At 43.3% G+C, this 19,932-nt stretch overlaps 2 long non-coding RNA genes across 3 annotated transcripts; both read right to left on the reverse strand.

Annotated features, from left to right (window-relative positions):
• Positions 1 to 145: 145 nt before the first annotated feature.
• On the reverse strand, positions 146 to 10,245 carry LOC127300977 (uncharacterized). 2 transcript variants are annotated; one of them, XR_007851744.2, is made up of 6 exons: positions 9,891 to 10,245; positions 9,705 to 9,801; positions 9,463 to 9,617; positions 8,505 to 8,579; positions 8,238 to 8,350; positions 146 to 360 (listed from the first exon to the last, which is right to left on the reverse strand). It is a non-coding gene; the product is annotated as an uncharacterized lncRNA (long non-coding RNA). The 2 variants fall into 2 exon arrangements; XR_011749193.1 differs by lacking the exon at positions 146 to 360 and adding an exon at positions 6,229 to 6,540.
• LOC139833283 (uncharacterized) lies at positions 1,550 to 2,166 on the reverse strand. Its single transcript, XR_011748712.1, has 3 exons — positions 1,901 to 2,166; positions 1,715 to 1,811; positions 1,550 to 1,627 (listed from the first exon to the last, which is right to left on the reverse strand). It is a non-coding gene; the product is annotated as an uncharacterized lncRNA (long non-coding RNA).
• Positions 10,246 to 19,932: the final 9,687 nt, after the last annotated feature.

A 19,932-nucleotide genomic window follows, 5' to 3' on the forward strand; every position in this document is an offset into this window, starting at 1 on the left:
CTATCTTGAGATGGAACATGCTCAAGTTGAGCATACAAGATAACCAAGTGGGATAGCACGGCCATGCTACCATGCATCCCATAACACAAAGACAAATAGTGGAGCATCACCACTAGGGAGTACCCTACTTGCAAACACACATAGATGACATAAATAGAGATAATAACACACATAGAATGAAGGTGCTTTGAACATCAACAAATGACATCCAACTAGACACCGGATCAGAGATCAAAAGATGGCTTGCCTTGGCTTATTTGTCCCTGTACTTCTTCAACTCTATCAATATAAGAATCCCAACAATATAAATAAAATCCTTGTCCAATTCCACTTCTTCTTCTTCTCCGGAATTGCTCGCGTCTATCGCCGGAAAATATAAAAAGGAACACAATCAATCACATTGCACCAACAAAACAAACATACAACAACCATAATTTAACCATTCAATAAAGAGCTACCATACAAAGGACTTATAGATACCACAAACAACTTAAAGAAAACCCATGTTATTTACCTAGTAAAGGTATGAGAGTATCACAACTTAGCAATTGCCTCTCTCGGTTATCACCATGGTATAACCCAACATCCCCTGGTAGATAACATCATAAAGAGGACAAGAGCATTAGTTTGACATCAAATACATTCACAAAACATTTTCAAGCATTTTTGGAAAAGTAGAAAACAGTTTTCCTAACTTAGTTTGCTCACATAACACCACACAAGAATAGGAAACAAATAATATGCCCTACCATTTGAAAACTTAAGCAAAACAAAAGAGCTGATGTTAACTTGCAGAGGTTTTGTTTTGCAAGCATGAAACAAAGGTTGCCCATTTCTACTAAAAAGAATTGGTCAAGGGTTTTAAATAAACCGAAAAGTTTTGCTTCAACAAAGCATGTCACACATATACATTACTAACAGCAACAGAAATGTATGAACAGAGACTAATAATATTTTTCCTAGATGGCCAGTACTAATACAAGACTAACCCAATTGGAATCACCCAAAACTATGAAACCTACAAATTTAGGAATTTCTTTGAATCTGACTGTACAGAAAACAAGATCTGTAAGCCATAAATCGTAGAAAAATCCTAAAAATATGAGACCACTGGCATTTGAAAGAAAATTAAACAGAGATGCATACACAATTGGATTTGGGTTCAAATTGTTTCTGAAACTCTCACAAATGGATTGACAAGGTTACTGCATGTTTGTACCATTTGCTTTCTCTCTGGAGTTACAGAATAGATAAAGGTGTGAAACTTGTTTGAGAAGATTAAGAAAACATTCAGTAATCCTACATAATTGGAATCACTCAATTAGGTTCAAAAATGAATTTTTGGTGATTTAAAAGCTAACAGCCAAGTCTGCAGAACACACATAACAAGTTTAATTCACCCAAAATCTTACATAACTCATAAAAATATGAGATCAGGTGCATCTGAAAGGTATTGAAAAGCTGGTTCTTACCCAATTGGTTTCATTCAAACATTCGTTCCCAAGCTCCTGGTTTAATTCGACAAAGTCAGATCTGACCAGATTTTGAACTGTGAACCATTTCAGTTTCAGGAGGTCAATCGAAGTGAAACCACCGCCAAAATGAAGGTATTGAAGAGGGCTTTCATCTACAGTTGAGTTTGCTCAAAAAGGTTTCGTAAAACGGAACAAATCTAACAAACAGTGAATCTGCATGTTTACAGAACTTTATTTACCACGGACAATCCGTAACGAATTTGAGGATGAGACCAACGCCAAGTTGTAGATATTTTCCGTATCTATCTGCGGAACTTTAAATCACTCGATTTGGATCTGCGCACGAGATTTGGTGGATTTTACAAGTTCGTACCAGAATCTGAAACAGCAAGATAGCAGAAATTACTGCAAGGATTTGGACGAACTTTGCTCAAGAACTTCAGATCTGAGGATAGCTCAAGCTTCTCCATGCTTGGACCAACATGCACCTGCATCAAGATCCAATCTTAGCAATGGAGGAAGAGGAAGAGGAGAGAAAACCATCTAGGGTTGGGGAGAAGAAGGAGAGGGAGGCTCTCATGGTGAGGAGGAGCTTGAGGGAGGAGGGAGCTTCATCTTGGAGTGCCTTCCATGGCCATGGCCGGCCATGGGAGCAAGGGGCAGCAGCATTTTTGTGAGGGAGAGGTAGAGGAGAGTGTGAGGGAGTGGAGTGTGAGAAAAATGACCAAAGGAGGAGGGAGTGGCCGGCCAAGGGCCAATTTATAGAGGGAGAGGGGTGGCTGCCTCCTTATTTGATTGGCCAAGTTGGGTGGCTGCCCATTTAGTGATTGGGGTAGTTGGGAGGCAAGGCTTGGAAGAGAAGGAAATGAGGAGGGAGGGCTGGCCGAATTTTCTTGCCATGGCCGGCTCCTTCTTGACAACCACAAGTGAACAAACAAAGTGCAATGCCACTTCATGAATGTCGACCAAGGTTGAGTATTTGAGGGGTTAGCTAAAAATGGTTTGATGATGTATTAAAATTTGGGAGAGAGGTGATAATAAACATTGGTGGCAATGTTGGAGAATAAAGTACTTTGATCAAATTATCATATTGGCCAAGAGATGATGGTGGTGATGGTGGTTGAGACAATGGTAGAGCAAGATTAAGAGAGATGGTGAGTGAAGTAACCATATACTCACAATGAAGAATATGGGGACTTAAATCATGAATTCATGAGGTCAAGGTAATGATGGAAAAGAATATAAATTGCTCTACAAATGAGAGGTCAATAGGGAGTGAGTTGAAAGTATCAAATGATCATCCATTTGATCCAGAATTGGAGGATGGAGGGGATACAATGTGGTGGATCAGAGATGTGCATAAGATGTGCAAGAGTTGTCATTTGAAATAGATCTTGTTTGAAAAGTATTTGAAACACCTCAATTGTCTAGGGACACTTGGGAATGAACTCAAGTGGAATGAAGTTTGAAAGTGTTGAGATAAAACTAGTTGGAACATAGGGGTTCAAAATATTCTACTTACTTTCTCAAGTAAGGTAGAGTTTTTCTCAAAGGTAAAAATAAGCAAGAGGAAAACAAGAAATGGTATAGGTACCATAAACAAGCTTTTTGTTAAAACAAAGCAAAATAGAAATAATGTTTTATAAATCAATACTTGGTAGAAATGGGATGAAAAACAAAACCCATTTCAGTTCCTTGTTTTCTTTGAAGAGAAATCTTGGAAAGTTTTAATAAAACTAGAAGTAGTTTTGTGATCAAAACTAGAGAAGGAAAACTGTAGGATTTTTGAGGAGGGAAACTAATTTAGGGAGGAGTGTTCTCAAGGGTAGATGGTGGCTACAAAATGTATCCATCATTCCCACTCTTGGTTTTGTGAAGATTAAACTTGAATAAAAACAAGAGGTAAAAGTGAAGGAAGTGATCTAGAGTTGAATCATTGGATAGGGTATAAGATCAAGTTGAATATATGTGATGCAAGGGTAGAATGAGACATGCAGGATGTGGAAATTGTAGAGGGAGATGCACAGATGAGATCCATGCATTGAGATCACCAAGTTGTGAATTAAGGATGATTGAGCTATCTTGTACCACAAAGAGAAAAATCAAGATGGCACACCCATGTTGTCATCAGGAGAGAGGTTTGATGTAGTAAGAAGGAAAACAATTCTTCCTAAGCCACACATGTGTTTTATTTGGTGAGTTGCTTGTTTAACCACTAGGGGTGTCGTTCTATGAGGTAGCTCAAGACAAAATTCAACAAGCAAATCAAGACAATTCATCTACCAACAGATCAAGGCAATTCATCATAGCAAACAGATCAAGGCAATTCACCTTAATTAGTCTATAGAAAAAGTTTTTGGTTCCCCCTGATTTTTGAAATAAGGACAACTAATCAAGGTTGAAAAAGTTGGGGTGTTACAGATCTTCCACCCTTAAAATAATCTCGTCCCGAGATTACTAAGCGTAGGACTAGAGGGGTTGTAAAGTTTAACTAAAGTTAGACTCCATTCTTCTGTAGATGTGCCATTGTTGAGAAGGTCGTTGCTTCATCTTTTGGTAGACATGATGGATTCATGTCGATGGCGAGCTTCATGAAGAGGTCGACTACTCTATGTAGGGGTTAGACCTGTAGCTTCTAAGCAATCCTAGGGGGGTTCAAGATTCTGGGAGAGTTAGTGCACCCAACGGCGCTTGAGCAGGGCTGAAAACCTTTTTAGAGTTAGCTTGATTTTAGTGGGAGACGAAGTCTTCCACCCTTAAGATTTTTCATCGGGTTCTCGGAAAAACTCAGAGCTTCTGCCTTGTAGTTCTGTCTGGGGCTTCGGAAGAAGTCATCGGTCTTCCTTGTTCAGCTGAAGAATCTTCGGGGGCGACGTGCAGACCACCGCTTCAAGAGGCACTCACGGTGTTAACTGAACCATATGGGACGCGCGGCGAGTTAGAAAGTTGAAGAAACGCCTGGTTGGTACCCATATGAAGCAGCAACAGGGGTCGTCGAAGACAATCTTCAGCTTGAGGGTCAGTGCTGATTTCAGTAACAACTAAGAAGTTAGCGGGTAAACTACGCCTAAAGTCTTGAGTCTTGGAGTATCTTCAGAAGCTTCATTTGATGAGGACCAGATGAACCATGTGGTGTAGCTCGGCTTTGACGCTATTGTTTCTCAACTTGTTAGACGGTGTGTTCGAGGGTAGTTTAAAAAAGATATTCTCGCGGTTAGCCGAGTATACTCCAAGGTTAGACCAAGTTAGCATGTCTTCTCGTAGAGGTGCAGTCACTCTTGAAGGTAGGGCTTCTTCTTTCTTGGCGTAGTGGGGATGCTCCAGCTGATCTTGAAGGAAGTCAGCGTAGATAGGGGTCGGGTTAGTTTTCTTGACGGTTGAAAAACAACTTCCAACGGGTTTAGAGTTAGAGTCTTTCGTTAGTCCACCCAATTTAACTAATAGTTAGCAATACATCGGTGAGGCAAACTTTAATCCTATCATTGCATGTGACACCCATACAACCATAACCAGAGACACAATACCACTAACAGAGGCTACTGGTATTTTTCCTAGATGCACAGTAACAAAACAAGATCAACACAATTGGAATCATTCAAAAATATTTATTTTTCAATTTTTGAGACTCAAAATACTAACCAGAAACAGTGATCAAGTTTTATTTATTAAAAATCGCACAAAAATCCTAAAAATACAAGGTCAGTGGCGTCTGAAAGATAATTTTATACTGGTTCTAGTGCAATTGGAATCACATCAATCGGAGCTACCAAACTATTTTTATTAGCAAAACAGTACACTGGCAGATTTCCATTTTTAATTTCTGTTTCACAAACTTCAAACAATTAAAAAGGGCGGAAACGTCTAAATAGCAAGACATACATGCACACAGCAAACAGATACAAACATTCAAGGCAGCACACTAGGGAACCACAAGCAATCATCACACCAGACATGGTACTCTAAGTACCCAGAAATTCCTAATGCGCGGGGTAGCTCAATCAAAGCGATTGAGTTTGTCCTATCCATCCTATAGGTTTGGGGCTGGTCGCATATGTTGACGTCTTCATAACATTAGCATCAGCTTCAACTTGGATCCTTGTAGCAGTTGGTGGTGAAGGGGCCGGGTGTTGAGTCGTTGATGTTGAGGCGGAGGAGAAAGCTGCGTAGAACTTCTAGTCTCGACATCCCGGAAACATGAAGTCTTCGAAGAGGTAGCTGTTGAGGTGCTTCTGAAGTAGAGATCTTCTCGTGGCTGGCCTAAAAATAACTAGTCAAGAAATTGAGAACTTGATCCTTGATGACTGCGAAAGTGCGAGTCCAAAGAGGAACAAGGTCAGCTCTCTGATAGACTTTGGTGACAACCAAAGACATGATCCTTTATCCCTTTATGTGCACGACTAAGTCGGCATCCAATCTTCAATAGCTGTCGTTGGAGATACACGAGTCTTCCCGAGGGATTGATCCATCTTTGAGTTTGAGTCTCCGGTCTGAGTTGGGGACATCGTCTAACATGTGGGTTTGAAGTGGATGAGACAATAGAGTAAGAATTTTCAAACATTTTAATAAAGCGGAGGGATAAGAATTTAGAAGCTTTGAAGAAATAAGAGGAGTAGAAGCTATGCTTCCTACTAAAGAAATAATTTGTTTCGTAAATAGTTTTTCCCAATTACTTGTCTCCTAACAAACGTCCATGCTAACTAAGGTCTCCTACAGTCAGGATAGCTCTGATACCAGCTCTGTGGGGACCCCGGACTAACGGTCCGAAATTCCCTGTTATGTATACAGTTCACGATCCCATGATCAGTGCGCCGTGAACACATAACCGAACTGATATCAAATTACACCATCCATTACAAAGTGGAGAAAGAAAATTACAACATGGTCACATGACCCATACTTACATAATAGCCTCGAAGGGCTAACTAAACATCAGAGTAGCATCATCACTTCAGCAGCGCAGTACCCAAGTCATCTGCCATAACCCTACAGGCAACTGACTAGGAAGACGTTCCTAGCTCGTATAGACGTCGTCAACTCCTTCTTCATCCATCGTGTTCCTCCAAGTCTGGCCAAGTAAATAGCCAGGGACAAAGCCGTGAGTACATTTGGAATTGTACTCGCAAACCATCAAGAAAGATGCTAACAGAGCTAATTAAAAGAGACAAGAGAGGAAGAATAGTTTCTCTTGTGGATATAGCATGTGAAAGAGAATCAGTTTCTCTTGTGGATAAAGCATGCCGGCATCTCAAGTGATGCGGACACTTTGGTGGTCCTATGACATCTCTATATCTTTATTGAAGAAGATACTTCAAAAGATAGACTACGACATCTCTATATCTTTATTGAAGAAGATTCTTCAAAAGATAAACTATGACATCTCTACATCTTTATAGAAGAAGAGTTCCTCTACATGAAAACACTAGGAAGGGTCACCCAATTTTTGTTTCATTTTCCTCAACCATCTCCACATGGTCGGCACAACATCTTTCCCGTACCCTTCCGGTACTTCCAACACACGCATTTCCTTTGGAAATCATTTTCAAAACCAAAACTCGACACAGCTCGGTAACGGCCATCCCAACCGTCCATGACCGCGGACGCGGCTATTCGAATAGTTTTGACTCTGCAGAGTTTGCACACTTTCACCACAACTATCCGGATACCTATCGTGTGGGCATCATCCCCGCATAACGACATATGCCACGACGGATACCCGGACATAACCTTTCGCCCATTCGACTTAACACGAGGTCCTACCCTATGGAGTATGTACCTCCCCGGCACCGTGGCAGCTCACCTCCTCTTGAGCGTGGCTCCACCGCCAAGCCAGGAGACCCATAGTGTCTTCCGGACGGGTCAGCCCCGAAGGCCTCCCGTTATACTATTGTCCCAACCATGACAACCCGGACTCGGGGGTAACCGTACCCTTGTATAGTTGTGCGGTGCCTCATGCTAAGAAGAACAAACGTCAAGTTAAGCCCCGTGCCCACGTTGGAGTAGCTATGGTTGCGCTGTGTAATTGTTCCGGGCGAATACAAAGAACCATGTGTCGTTTTTCTCAAAACTCAACTCACACACACACATTCCTTTTCTCAACCATCTTTGACAAGATCCTTTTTGCCTTTATAAACCATACACTTGGGTAAGGTTAACTCACCCAAGGTTTTCATAAACATTTACAACAAGGTAAACCTTGAGGGGTTCCCAACCTATAGTTTCATGAGTTGAACTAGTATTGCACTACGGCCGAGATGAGAGTCATCCCGCCATAGATGAGGTATAAAGGGGTAGTGGAGTGGATCATACTTGCTTAAGTTAAGCATGTATTATGACAACACAAGGAGGAATATACTCTCAGATTTGTGGTGCTAACTACACAACTTAGATAGTGGAGTGTCACTATCCAACATATTCTCCAAGATGGTACCCGGCATACTCCTCTCAAGTTGAGAATACACCAAGATCATGACAATGATACCTCTATACTACAAATGGGGTGGGTGTGGTGTAAGTTACTATCTTCAGATGGAACATGCTCGAGTTGAGCATACAAGATAACCAAGTGGGATAGCACGGCCATGCTACCACGCATCCCATAACATAAAGACAAATAGTGGAGCATCACCACTAGGGAGTACCCCACTTGCAAACACACATAGATGACATAAATAGAAATAATAACACACATAGAATGAAGGTGCTTTGAACATCAACAAATGACATCCAACTAGACACCGGATCAGAGATCAAAAGATGGCTTGCCTTGGCTTATTTGTCCCTGTACTTCTTCAACTCTATCAATATAAGAATCCCAACAATATAAATAAAATCCTTGTCCAATTCCACTTCTTCTTCTTCTCCGGAATTGCTCGCGTCTATCGCCGGAAAATATAAAAAGGAACACAATCAATCACATTGCACCAACAAAACAAACATACAACAACCATAATTTAACCATTCAATAAAGAGCTACCATACAAAGGACTTATAGATACCACAAACAACTTAAAGAAAACCCATGTTATTTACCTAGTAAAGGTATGAGAGTATCACAACTTAGCAATTGCCTCTCTCGGTTATCACCATGGTATAACCCAACATCCCCTGGTAGATAACATCATAAAGAGGACAAGAGCATTAGTTTGACATCAAATACATTCACAAAACATTTTCAAGCATTTTTGGAAAAGTAGAAAACAGTTTTCCTAACTTAGTTTGCTCACATAACACCACACAAGAATAGGAAACAAATAATATGCCCTACCATTTGAAAACTTAAGCAAAACAAAAGAGCTGATGTTAACTTGCAGAGGTTTTGTTTTGCAAGCATGAAACAAAGGTTGCCCATTTCTACTAAAAAGAATTGGTCAAGGGTTTTAAATAAACCGAAAAGTTTTGCTTCAACAAAGCATGTCACACATATACATTACTAACAGCAACAGAAATGTATGAACAGAGACTAATAATATTTTTCCTAGATGGCCAGTACTAATACAAGACTAACCCAATTGGAATCACCCAAAACTATGAACCCTACAAATTTAGGAATTTCTTTGAATCTGACTGTACAGAAAACAAGATCTGTAAGCCATAAATCGTAGAAAAATCCTAAAAATATGAGACCACTGGCATTTGAAAGATAATTAAACATAGATGCATACACAATTGGATTTGGGTTCAAATTTTTTCTGAAACTCTCACAAATGGATTGACAAGGTTACTGCATGTTTGTACCATTTGCTTTCTCTCTGGAGTTACAGAACAGATAAAGGTGTGAAACTTGTTTGAGAAGATTAAGAAAACATTCAGTAATCCTACATAATTGGAATCACTCAATTAGGTTCAAAAATGGATTTTTGGTGATTTAAAAGCTAACAGCCAAGTCTGCAGAACACACATAACAAGTTTAATTCACCCAAAATCTTACATAACTCATAAAAATATGAGGTCAGGTGCATCTAAAAGGTATTGAAAAGCTGGTTCTTACCCAATTGGTTTCATTCAAAAATTCGTTCCCAAGTTCCTGGTTTAATTCGACAAAGTCAGATCTGACCAGATCTTGAACTGTGAACCATTTCAGTTTCAGGAGGTCAATCGAAGTGAAACCACCGCCAAAATGAAGGTATTGAAGAGGGCTTTCAGCTACAGTTGAGTTTGCTCAAAAAGGTTTCGTAAAACGGAACAAATCTAACAAACAGTGAATCTGCATGTTTACAGAACTTTATTTACCACGGACAATCCGTAACGAATTTGAGGATGAGACCAACGCCAAGTTGTAGATATTTTCCGTATCTATCTGCGGAACTTTGAATCACTCGATTTGGATCTGCGCACGAGATTTGGTGGATTTTACAAGTTTGTACCAGAATCTGAAACAGCAAGATAGCAGAAATTACTGCAAGGATTTGGACGAACTTTGCTCAAGAACTTCAGATCTGAGGATAGCTCAAGCTTCTCCATGCTTGGACCAACATGCACCTGCATCAAGATCCAATCTTAGCAATGGAGGAAGAGGAAGAGGAGAGAAAACCATCTAGGGTTGGGGAGAAGAAGGAGAGGGAGGCTCTCATGGTGAGGAGGAGCTTGAGGGAGGAGGGAGCTTCATCTTGGAGTGCCTTCCATGGCCATGGCCGGCCATGGGAGCAAGGGGCAGCAGCATTTTCGTGGGGGAGAGGTAGAGGAGAGTGTGAGGGAGTGGAGTGTGAGAAAAATGACCAAAGGAGGAGGGAGTGGCCGGCCAAGGGCCAATTTATAGAGGGAGAGGGGTGGCTGCCTCCTTATTTGATTGGCCAAGTTGGGTGGCTGCCCATTTAGTGATTGGGGTAGTTGGGAGGCAAGGCTTGGAAGAGAAGGAAATGAGGAGGGAGGGCTGGCTGAATTTTCTTGCCATGGCCGGCTCCTTCTTGACAACCACAAGTGAACAAACAAAGTGCAATGCCACTTCATGAATGTCGACCAAGGTTGAGTATTTGAGGGGTTAGCTAAAAATGGTTTGATGATGTATTAAAATTTGGGAGAGAGGTGATAATAAACATTGGTGGCAATGTTGGAGAATAAAGTACTTTGATCAAATTATCATATTGGCCAAGAGATGATGGTGGTGATGGTGGTTGAGACAATGGTAGAGCAAGATTAAGAGAGATGGTGAGTGAAGTAACCATATACTCACAATGAAGAATATGGGGACTTAAATCATGAATTCATGAGGTCAAGGTAATGATGGAAAAGAATATAAATTGCTCTACAAATGAGAGGTCAATAGGGAGTGAGTTGAAAGTATCAAATGATCATCCATTTGATCCAGAATTGGAGGATGGAGGGGATACAATGTGGTGGATCAGAGATGTGCATAAGATGTGCAAGAGTTGTCATTTGAAATAGATCTTGTTTGAAAAGTATTTGAAACACCTCAATTGTCTAGGGACACTTGGGAATGAACTCAAGTGGAATGAAGTTTGAAAGTGTTGAGATAAAACTAGTTGGAACATAGGGGTTCAAAATATTCTACTTACTTTCTCAAGTAAGGTAGAGTTTTTCTCAAAGGTAAAAATAAGCAAGAGGAAAACAAGAAATGGTATAGGTACCATAAACAAGCTTTTTGTTAAAACAAAGCAAAATAGAAATAATGTTTTATAAATCAATACTTGGTAGAAATGGGATGAAAAACAAAACCCATTTCAGTTCCTTGTTTTCTTTGAAGAGAAATCTTGGAAAGTTTTAATAAAACTAGAAGTAGTTTTGTGATCAAAACTAGAGAAGGAAAACTGTGGGATTTTTTAGGAGGGAAACTAATTTAGGGAGGAGTGTTCTCAAGGGTAGATGGTGGCTACAAAATGTATCCATCATTCCCACTCTTGGTTTTGTGAAGATTAAACTTGAATAAAAACAAGAGGTAAAAGTGAAGGAAGTGATCTAGAGTTGAATCATTGGATAGGGTATAAGATCAAGTTGAATATATGTGATGCAAGGGTATAATGAGACATGCAGGATGTGGAAATTGTAGAGGGAGATGCACAGATGAGATCCATGAATTGAGATCACCAAGTTGTGAATTAAGGATGATTGAGCTATCTTGTACCACAAAGAGAAAAATCAAGATGGCACACCCATGTTGTCATCAGGAGAGAGGTTTGATGTAGTAAGAAGGAAAACAATTCTTCCTAAGCCACACATGTGTTTTATTTGGTGAGTTGCTTGTTTAACCACTAGGGGTGTCGTTCTATGAGGTAGCTCAAGACAAAATTCAACAAGCAAATCAAGACAATTCATCTACCAACAGATCAAGGCAATTCATCATAGCAAACAGATCAAGGCAATTCACCTTAATTAGTCTATAGAAAAAGTTTTTGTTCCCCCTGATTTTTGAAATAAGGACAACTAATCAAGGTTGAAAAAGTTGGGGTGTTACAATGACGGTCCTTGCCATGCCTAGATAATGGCTCATGCGACTTGGTATATTGCTTGGGGCGTCTTGTGGAGCTTGTAGAAGAGTGTCGATGACGATCATGATGGGGATGCTCTTGATGATCCATATGATGGTGCCATCGTGGAGGTCCTCTATCTTCATATGTAGCTCCATTGGCCAAGTAGGTGTACGTGGGAGCATCATCTTTGCTCATCGTGGAGCGTAGGTGAGGCTCCGCCATGGTGTCGATGTCGTACTCGTGGTGTTGCTCCACCATGTCGTCGATGTCGTACTCGTGGCGTTGCTCCACCATGTCGTCCATGAGTGGTGAGCCATTGTCGATGTAGAGCTCGTCGATGTCGTCCTCAAGGTGGTGCTCCACCATGTCATCCATGCTTGAGGAGCTATTGTCGATGTAGAGCTCCTCGATGTCGGTCATGTTGGTGATGCTCGTGGAGCCATAGTCGGTGTCGAGCTCCACATCCGCGTTGCTTGAAGAGGTATCCTCCTCGAAGTGCTCCGTGTACTCCTCCGTATCTTCTTCGTCACTATACATGTTAGCATGACAATATCTATATGGTGTATGTTAGTGGAAGGAGACTACCTCGTACTCTTACCAAGGTAAGATAGTATTGAGGCAATCAACCAAGCCAAAAGCAAGATCAAGTGTATCGGGGACACACGCAAAACCACACGCAAAAGCTAGCAAATATGGTGTTAGGTGAGTGTTGTGGAAAGCCAAATGACAAAATCCAAGATCGAGTATGTTGTTAAAAGTGGGTGAGGTCCAAAAAACTCAAATGTCAAAGCGATGATCACTATAAACACGGAAAAGATATGGAACGCACACACGAGATGAACGGGGTTAGTGCGACCAAGGAATGAGCGGAAAAGTGTATGAAGCCCTTAAGCAAGGGTGCTCGGTGTCACACTAACACAAGAAGAGATCAAAGCTTTGGTTGCAACGGAAGAGACAACAAGATTCACACGCAGCCTCTCTTCTCTTATCTCTCTTTTGCTTAAAAGCTTTTTCTCTTTTGTAAATGGTGGCACTTGACACTCTTTTGTATCTATGGTGGCACTTTGTACACTTTTGTATGTATGATGTCACTTGCACTCTTTTGTTATTTATGTGTTTTGGCGGCTTTTTCTCGCACTATGTTAGCGTTAGCTCGCTCTTGCTATCTTGCCACACGAGTTTTGCTTAGAAGCTTGACTCCACACTACACACACACCTCACAATCGGGGCCACGTGCAATGTCTCGCAACACTTGATAAGCAATGCTCGATAGGATAGATCGCAAAAGAAGAGGGGTTACAAGGGGAATGCAAGTTATACCTAAGATGTTAGGCGGTGATGAACACACAACTTGCGATGATGACGGTGGTGTCAAAAGTACGGTTGCAAGTCCGGGGTGCCAAGGATGTCGTCGCTTGCTTCGTAGCTGCGGATTAGTTTCACAAACAAGGCACTCAAACCGGAACAAGCAAACACAAGTTAGCAGAAGAAAAGGGTCAAAGTAGCTTGGCGGTGGTGGCGGTGGTAAGCCGGTGGTGGTGGTGTCAATGCTCTTGTGGTTGCGGCGGAGGTTATGGGGCCGCGGTGATGTTTCCCGGTGGTTTGGGGAGGGTGGCGGTGCTTGCCGGCGGCGGAGAGGGTGGCGGTGGTTGGCGGAGGTGGTGGTGGAGGTGGCGCCCGGTTGGCGCCCGGTTGACCAGGCCCTGGACCGGCCTGGCCGGTCTACAGCCCGGTTGACCGGGTTCTGGCCCGGTTGGCGCCCGGTTGACCGGCCCTGGCGCCAGGCCGTCCGGTCACTGGCCCGGTTGGCGCCCGGTTGACCGGATTTCGCGGGGCACAGTTTTTCTCTCTCCTGTTCTTGAGCGAAATCAAGCCAAATCGACCAAAACGAAGGGAAACGATGGAATTGGGGGCTAAAAGTTGGGGAGATAGTAGATCAAGCACTCCAACACCAAATCCATGGACCAAAACCACTCAAAACGCAACCAAATCGCAGATCGGTCAAGAGGCAATTTAGGGCTATTTTTGGGAAAAAATTTCAGAGATGAAATTGGGTGGGTGGGGGGTCAAATCCGCGGAAACCAAAGGCTGCTGATACCATATGATGAGGTCTAAGACCCCGTGTGTGGCCCGATCTCGCGGATTGACTTCGAAACCAAGGGGAGAGATGGGAGAACGCGAGGAACACGAAGAACACGACGAACACGAGGAACTCCGAGACTCACACACGCACACCAACCCGATACACCCGATGCTTACCTCCGTGGCTCGATGGACCACGCCAATAGAATCTCCGAGGAAGAGGCACGTGGCAGAATTCCCGGAGAGAGATTGGGGTTGGAGAGGAAGAGCTTGGTGAGGGAGAGAGAGTAACTTGTACTAGAATCTCACTCAACAAGATCAAAGTCAACAACCAAGGTGCCTTGATTACAGAGGGATGATACCCAAGGGAGACCAAGCTCAAAGGTAGGTTTGAGTTCAAAACAAGTCTAAGGGGTAAGGAAGGGGTCCAGGCTACTTATATAGGCACACATGGCCAGCAAGGGCGAACAGGTACGCGAATGGATAAGTTAAGGCAGTTTGGTGGGTCATTCCCGTCAAATCCGGTTTGGGTCCGGTCTGACCGGGCCTGTGACCGGGCTGTCCGGTCGTGGGTTCGGTTGACCGGGCGCAAACCGGGAATCTGCGAAGTTTCCGGTCTTCGTCCGGTATGAGGGAGCTGCGCCGGTTTGCGCCCGGTTGACCGGGCCTGTGTCCGGGGCGTCCGGTTGTGGGTCCGGTCGGACCGGGTCCTGGACCGGCCAGCGTCCGTCTCTTCCTTGGAGCGCTTCGAGCGACGTCGGCTTCGGCTTCATGATCATCTCCATGTTCAGCTGCTTCTCTCCTTCCCTTGACCTTGGCTTGTCCTCCTCTCCGTGGTCTTGATGCGCCTTGTACCTAATGACACATAGCACATCGGCATGAGGTAGCATTCCATCCAAATGGGTACCAAGATCAAGGGTGGTGAGGAGCGAGTTCACCTCATCATGTAGAGCTTTCACTCCGGCTCGTGTCATCGGTCCACTTGGGGGACTTGTTGGTCTTGGTGTAGCGACGTCGGTGAGCGGGGCTACATCAGGCTGCTTACGAGCAGGAAGGAGTTCGACCTGCTCGGGAACGAAGAATTCCACGATGAACATCCAAGAACACACGCAAAAGAAGCAAAAATCCTCATATTTCTCAGGAATTAGGAAGAATTGGAGCACGAAAATTGGGGAATTGATAGATCAACCACTAAGAACACAGATCTGTGGATCAAAACCACAAAAAACACAACAAATTCGCAGATCAAATTTCGAGCTATTTTTTGGGGCAATTTTTTGGGAAAATTTTTGGGCGAAAATTGGAGAGATTTGGGGGGTCAAATTCGTGGCAACCTTTGCTCTGATACCATATGATGCGGCCTAAGGCCACGTGGGTTGCCCAATCTCATGAATTGACCGAGGGAAAGGCAGGGGAGAGGAAGAACACGAATAACACGGCGATGAACATGATGAACACACGCAAACACACACCAACCCGATACAATTCCGGTTTACTCCCGATAGCCCGAACCACTATCCCGATAGAATCTCTCAAGGGAGAGACACGCGGTAGAATCCCCGAGGGGAAGATCGGTATACGATCGGTGGAATCACACGAGTGAGAGACCGGTGGTAGAATCACAAGTGTGAGAGACTAATCATATAAGGAGTGCCTTGTACAATAGATTTTGGTAATCTAAGGAGGGGGTTACCCTAATCCCAAAGGGATGGTGGAGGCATGAGCCTAATTCTCTCAAGTTCATTCCTTTTCTCATGAAGGGGGAGGTGGGAGCCTATATATAGGGAGCCACTAAGGAGGGGTAGTTTAGGCATACAAAGAGAATAGTGGGATGGTTTATATTATGAGCTTCGCAGTGGGAACGGCGGTGTCGGCGTAGGCATGGCGACAGTGCCATCTTCCTCCGGCGTCGAGCAGGGTGGCAGTGTCGGCCACTCCATGGCGGTGGTGCCAGCCTTCCTAGATGCGTCTCCTTCTTCCGTCTCCTCTTCCATGCTTCCGTGACGTCGGACTTGAGCGTAGTTCTTGATGATGACCATGATGCTGATAAGACCGAAGGTCGCCCCGTATCAAGAGCTTCACTCCAAACTTTGCCATGAGCGACTTCCATAGATAGCTCATGAACTTGACGTCTCGATCCGACACAATGCTTGCCGGTATTCCGTGTAGGCGAACAATTTCCCTGAAAAACAATGAAGCAATGTGTGAAGCATCATCGCTCTTATGGCAAGGTATGAAATGAGCCATCTTAGAGAATCTATCCACTACCACAAATATGGAATCATGACCATGCTTAGTGCGAGGCAATCCTAAGATCACTACAAGAAATGTGTTAACTAGTGACCTTCTTACAATGACCACCGATAAATTAGTCATAAATCTATGACCACTTCACAACAATTGGTCGTAAGCCGTTTGGAAGTGATGCGGCCTAAGGCCACGTGGGTTGCCCGATCTCACGAATTGACCGAGGGAAAGGCGGGGGAGAGGAAGAACACGAAGAACACGGCGATGAACACGATGAACACACGCAAACACACACCAACCCGATACAATTCCGGTTTAATCCCGATAGCCCGAACCACTATCACGATAGAATCCCTCAAGGAGAGACACGAGGTAGAATCCCCAAGAGAAAGACCGATATACGATCTATGGAGTCACACGTGTGAGAGACCGCGGTAGAATCACAAGTGCGAAAGATAAATCATATAAGGAGTGCCTTGATACAACTCATAGATTTGTGTCTAAGAGAGGAGGGGGTTTCCCTAATCCCGGAGGGATGGTGGAGGCATAAGCCAAGTTCTCACTCAAGTTATGTCTTACCTAATGAAGGGGGAGGTGGGAGCCTATATATAGGGAGCCACTAAGGAGGGGTAGTTTAGGGAAACAAAGGGGTACATGGGCCTTGGCCCGAATTGAATTGTGGCAGGCGTCTTGTCTCCTAGGCGACCTCGGACGCTCTTCTTCCTTCTTCTCTTCCATGCCTCCGTGACCTCGGCCTTGAGTGTGGTTCTTGACGTTGATGCCCATGATGAAGCGAAGACCGTAGGTCGGGCTACATCATCTCCCCCCACTTGAAAAAGAGTCGCCCTCGACGATGAGTCTTCGTGAATGTGTAGAGGAGGTAGATGACACCAACGCTTGAATGTTCCTTCACTTGTCGAGAGCCCTATCAATAGCACAAGAAAAGCAAAGGAGCAATCAAAGCGTAGCCGAAGTTCATTGGATTTAGCAAGAGAGCGCAAGTAGAAGGAGGTCACCTTAGCAAAGTGTCGGTGTGCTCTCATTGAGAGGTCTTGTGTAGTGGAAGTGTGCGGGCAAAACCACTCATTGGAGCTCACTTGTATCATGCTCTCAAGAGCTCTTTTTGTCAACTCGTGCTTAATCGAGGTTGACATTGGATTTTGGGTACCTACACACACCACAGGCAAAACAAAGAATGTGTGTGCATGGTATATGAAGACATCATCCATCATGATGTTCCATTTCTTTTGCACATCACCATTAGCGTTAAGCCAAGCATCATAATAGATATGGTGAATATGCGGAGTAAACATGGGAACATGATCAACATGGATATATGCAAAGTCTCCAAAATTTGAGAGAGCTATGGGGGCAATCTCATTTAAAAGCATATTAACACTATTGCAAGCCAAGCATTGGAAAGAGAAATTATTCATCATTTTGGTTGCATTAATGGGAGAATATTGCAAGCATGTAGCACAAAACATGTTCAACATTTTATTATGGTTGTCAACAAACCTAGGGAAAGAGCAATTGTTCATCAAGGTTGTCACAACACAAGCATCAATGTCCTCATTGCAATCAACACATGGGAAAGAGAAATTGTTCGACAAGTTGCATGCAATGGGAGATATATTGAAACACTCATAGCATGGCATGGTCATGTTATCACAAGCAAACAAGTCCACATGATCAACAATGTTGGTATCACATGTATCACAAGGGAAAGTGAAAGAAGCATATGACATAGTAATAGGATCATCCAACTCATGCAAGCACTCACAAATCATCATGTCCACTAGTGGGAACATGGCATCATCAACACCCATATGCGTACCTTTGTAGTTCCGCTCATATGAGGTAGGTGTTGTGGAAGTGGTAGGCTCGATATGGCCTCCATGTTCATCTTCAAGCAACAAGCATGGTGTGATATCATCATCTTCATGCACCATGTACATCTTCTCCATGATCGGCGTCTCGTCATCCATGGTACCTAATGGGACACAAGAGAACACACTAGAGGTAGAGGGTAAGTTGTTAGAACTTGAAATGGCCTCACATGACCTATCAACTACCACTCTCATCTCACTTGGTGTATCGCTCATGCTCTCGAAGTGGAGGCACTCAAGCTCACATATGGTGGAATCGCTCATCTCACATATAGTGGAGTCGCTCATCTCACATATAGTGGAGTCCCTCATCTCCATGGCAATGGCGTCGTCGATGTCCGAGCAACCTAGCAAAGAGGAAGACAACACAAGAGGAGTAGAGGTTAAGTTGTTAGAAATCAAAGTGTCCTCACTCAACTCATGGGGTGTGTCACTCTTGCTCTCAAGGTGTTTGAAGTATTCGTTGCACTCGGCTTTATCTTTGGGTGTCATTTGGGCTTCTCGAGCATCTAGCTCGGCGAAGTATGCTCTCATCTCGGCTTGCTCTTGTGGGGTCATCATGTATATCTCACTAGGATAGGTGTATATGTATGGTGGAAGGAAAACTACACAAGTATCCCACCTTTCAAGAAAGTATCGGAAAAATGGTTCAAGTCAAGAGCAAAACCAAAATGTATCGGGGTTACTCACACACACACTCAAAGCACACGCAAAAGGCTAAGAACTCTATATGTGGTGGGTCCGTTCCTTGGTACTTACCCTCGCCTTTTCTCTTTCTGTTTTGTTTCCACGTTTTGTCGGCAACCGATGGCCCGACTTCGATAGGTACGAGATGACGACGTTAGCCAGGTTACCCTTCTGGCTTGGCCTGGGCAGGGTTATGGACACCACTGGTTATCTTCAGGACTCTTAGTCCAATTTGTATCTTGTCCGTACTCGGACATATTCGATCTTCTGTATGATTTGGATCTTTGTATTGTATATTTGTATCTTGATTCGTTGGAGTCGTTGTTGTGATATATGTTTCTTGTGGGCTCTATCGTAATCCTGTTGTAATGTTACCGCTCGTGTTAATTCCTCTGGCATCACGTGTGTGATTCATCGCGCACGTCGTGCGGAGGGCGTCTCTAAATCGATATCAAGCAGATTTCGGCAGGTTCGTTGGGATCCTCAGGGTACCGGTTTTGGGGCGTCACAGGTTAGGGGTAGATAAATGATTTTTCTGGTTTGAATATGTCTAGACCTTGTTTATCAACTTGAATGCTTACTATATGGCATACGAAGACTATGTGCTTTGGTTTTTTCATTTTTTTTTGTTTGAATTTTTGTGCCCATTTGAATCTCGCTCAAGTCCTAGGTTTGACCAATATTTAAACATGTTTAAAACATGAATATGAAAAAGTAAGCTTGTATCCTTCTTAGTCTCTCCAAATTGAAGTTGTTGGGAGTGTTTTTGAAATTTCCATGTTTGAAACCAAAAACAAATTCTCTTCATGCTTGACTTCATAAGATAGAGTTTAGGGTTAGGGGTAGATACATGATTTTCTGGTTTGAATATGACTAGCCCTTGTTTATAAACTTAATTGAATGCTTACTATATCTATACCTAATAATAAAGGGAGAAGCGTTTCTGTGGTTTAGTCCGTCATTTTGCACTTTCAACCGTCCGTCAAGGCGCTTTCGTCTGTCGCGGCTGCTTATCCCACCTACGATGGAGAGTTGGAGTCCGGGTGGTAATCGATATTGGTGCCGGTTCCATCTCCGGATCGTACAAGGTCTGGTCTCTCTGGTCTTCCTTTATACGCACACGCAGAC

This window comes from Lolium perenne, chromosome 7, assembly GCF_019359855.2.
Source record: "Lolium perenne isolate Kyuss_39 chromosome 7, Kyuss_2.0, whole genome shotgun sequence".
NCBI lineage: Eukaryota > Viridiplantae > Streptophyta > Magnoliopsida > Poales > Poaceae > Lolium > Lolium perenne.